Source organism: Penaeus monodon, chromosome 32 (assembly GCF_015228065.2).
Source record: "Penaeus monodon isolate SGIC_2016 chromosome 32, NSTDA_Pmon_1, whole genome shotgun sequence".
Lineage (NCBI taxonomy): Eukaryota > Metazoa > Arthropoda > Malacostraca > Decapoda > Penaeidae > Penaeus > Penaeus monodon.
The window spans coordinates 5,853,302-5,853,565 of record NC_051417.1 but is presented as its reverse complement, the minus strand read 5'-3'; the positions used below and the strand labels follow the sequence as shown (position 1 = coordinate 5,853,565).

The following is a 264-nucleotide window of genomic DNA, read 5'->3' as shown; positions in this document are numbered from 1 at the left end:
GCGGATCAGGAGCAACATACGTAGACATGTAAAATTCCATGGAAAAATTTGTACATCATTTCTCGGCAAATAAACGTAAAAAGAAACTACGTAAAAAAAACCGTACCACGCGCATCACTCTCAGTCGCAAAACAACCCACTTTGACCAACGAAACCGTAATGACACCCACGCCAACGTTTATTCCATTAGAGCACCTTTTCAGTCATGCCTTTCATCAAAGGAATACAACCCGGATCTATCTATCTCCTGTGTGGGAAGGAGAA

The 264-nt window shown here is 42.0% G+C and overlaps 1 protein-coding gene across 1 annotated transcript in view; it reads right to left on the bottom strand.

Moving 5' to 3' along the window:
• The window catches only part of LOC119593385 (serine/threonine-protein phosphatase 2B catalytic subunit alpha isoform-like), a gene marked incomplete in the record, with an annotated part of 201,939 nt that overhangs the window by 26,390 nt on the left and 175,285 nt on the right, over nucleotides 1-264 (bottom strand).